Source organism: Alosa pseudoharengus, unplaced genomic scaffold (genome assembly GCF_046254945.1).
Source record: "Alosa pseudoharengus isolate Yale_2024_CS ecotype anadromous, Long Island Sound unplaced genomic scaffold, YU_APseudo_1.1 YU_APseudo_1.1_scf_8, whole genome shotgun sequence".
Lineage (NCBI taxonomy): Eukaryota > Metazoa > Chordata > Actinopteri > Clupeiformes > Clupeidae > Alosa > Alosa pseudoharengus.
The window spans coordinates 17155629-17158582 of NW_027468870.1; positions in this window are offsets into that span (position 1 = coordinate 17155629).

Below are 2954 nucleotides of genomic sequence, written 5' to 3' on the forward strand. Positions count from 1 at the left end.
TGTTTCATTATCATTTTCATGAAAGGCTGACTCCTTTTCCATTGCATTGCAGGTGCTTGCTTTTGCAATCCTCAACAACCAGTTAAGGTATTAGTTAACCAAATTATGTCCCTGTAAAGGTCAAGACTAAGAGATAAACCATATGCTGCTGTGCAGCCCAGGGAATACAGGGAGCTAATATAATTGAGCTCAATTAGGAAACATATGAAACTCAAGAGCACCTCCTGGTGGACAGTTGCAAAATACCTTCCTTATAATCCTATAAATCAATATGATTAACCTATATGTCACTGGATGGATTTTGTCCTAAAAGCGTGGGCTTATAGTATTTCACTTTATGTAAGATGTCATGTCCGTGTTTCAGGGTCGATATTAAAGCCTGTGACTGTTGATCATATTACCATTATCATGATTATGAAAGGTTTTACTACACTACCGGGCCGCCTTATGTTTCAGTTGAAGCCAACAAAGCCCAGTTGAAAAGCTCTTTAAGACAAATGTGTACACATACAAATCACAGTCTAATCAGGGGCTTTGGTGGAGCTTCCGCCATTACAGAATGCTCTTGGAAGGCTCCCCCTACTGCAGAGGAATCTGTGCGCTAGCTGTGAAAATGGGAGAATGCATTAATCTTGCGCTAGTTGGTGTAGAGGTGACTTAACAGCCGTAATGAGAATACCTGGGCCATCATATCACGCACTCATATCATACAGTAACATCCACTGTAGTTGCACCATGGCTTCCTCCTCACTCTGATGCAGATGATGGAGGAAAGGGGGAGTGTGAAGAAGATGACAGAAGGACAGTAGAGGGAGTGCTGAGATGCGCCAGAGGAAACTCTCCCTGCGATGAAAACTCATTTACAGAGCTGGGGATAATTATCCTTGAATGTGTCGCAGGAATGGAGAGGCAGGCTATTCTTCTCAGCTGGAAGCAGGGAGTGAGAAAGAGGGTGCCAGACAGACCCAGCTGTCTCCTCTCAGCGCAGAGACGACTTCATCTCTGGCCCGGGGAGCAGAGAGAGACGAGGCGAGACGAGACGAGAGCAGAGTAAATTGGAGACATTTTATGTATTCAAATTTGAAATGTCAAAAAGTCATTCCTCTCCAGCACAGTGGATGTTGTACATTTTATGATGTTGGAGTTAAAGGCTGTCAAATTGATAATATCCTGAGATGAATGGCCATGAAAAAAGGTTGAAACAAGTTTAGGTCACACCAACCTGAATAATAATAATATGCAAATTTCCAGTCAAAAAAATCTGAATAATGTGTGCATGTCTATGCATAAGCCTGGGAATACGTTGTCTGGGAAATTTGTTGAATAGAACACTGTAGAGCGACAAAAAGCAGAAACCTGAAAGTAGTTAGGCGTGAAAGATTGCCTTTGATAACAATATCTCTGATTGCTTAACCTCCCACCCCAGTCTGATAGAGGCAATGTCCCCTGCATGACAAACTCAATTTCTCAAAAAACATTTGCAAACACCGAAGTTGCATCTCTAGAACAAAAACCCTGAATAAAACCATTCAAATTGAAAGCGTTCGCCTGGGAGACATTTCTGTTGCATTTCAAGAAATAGCTGCTTTAATAATGACAACTATACAACTCTGACACCTATACAGGCTAGCTCTACACATTTTAACATTTTCAAATTGAATCCCTCTGGACCCAGTTCCTCTCTCACTGATCTCATGGTGGAATGGGATGATGGTATGCACATCATCACTGGCTGTACAATTGATGCTAATGTGGAGAGAGCAGATGAGTGCAACCTCTAGACCTGGCTTGACGTCCCATTCCAGGTTTAGCTTCAGCTACTGTCCGTCCAAACGCCCACCCACCCACCCACCCACACTTCCCCCTGCCTGGCACCATTTGCTCCAAGTACTGCCTGTCTACTGCCATCCATCAGCCCTTAACCTCTCGCCCATAGCTCTACCCATGCTCCCCATCCCCCAGGCAGCCAATGTAGGCAATGCAACTTCCTTAGCCTCCACTTTGGCATGTCAGCACATCTGCATATCAGATCAGCAACCCTCCTGAAGCCCCCACCCACCGGCCGAACGTCATGTCGCTGCATAACAGGTCAGTGGAGAGCTGAAGAGGCTTTGGTCTTGGAGGGCAGCCGGCCCATCAGTACTACTGAAAAGGCTCTCAGTCAAACTCTCCCTTTCCCAGTCCTGCAATACTCAGTAGATGGAAGTGGACCCACATCTTGTGGCCTTGATCACAGATTAGCTCACAGGCAATACATGACCACAGAGTTATGTCAGGCTGAGGGACTGCACATCACACAAAGAAGCTAGTGGCTCAGGAGGTATAGAGGAGTTGTTCAGCAACCCGGCTCTTTCTGTCCTTGTCAAAGTGTCCTTGAGAGAGACGCTGAAGCCCAAACTGCTCCCAATGTCCTAATTGGTGCCTTGCATGGCAGCCTTCACCATAGGCATGTGTGACTGTGTGTGTGTGAATGGGTAAACTGAGGCACAAATCTGTACAGAGAAGAGGGCCATATACAGATGCAGTTAGAGACAGCACAGGTGCATCACAAGGGATTGCCCCATCCTTGAACTGTCCTCTTCACCAAAGTGTGGTCCGGGGACCACTGGTGGTCCGCAAGCTAACCCAAGTGGTCCGTGAGCAGATGTGGCAAAATATAATATAGATGAGTTGTTTGCAATATTGAACCAACTTGTATGTAAATCCAAACAGTTCTACAACACTGTAAATCATATGAATCCTCTGACACAATAAGCAAAGTGGTTTAGTGAGTAGGCCTATTGTGTAGGCTATTATAGGCCTACTGTTGAAGTAGGTCTAATCTTTTAGCTAGGGGGTCTGTGCGTTTCATTTTTATTGGTTAAGTGGTTCTTCGTCTGAAAAAGTTTGAGAAACACTGATCTACACACATCCAGTTCTAAAAAACTAGTTGCAGAGGTTCTCAGATGACATTG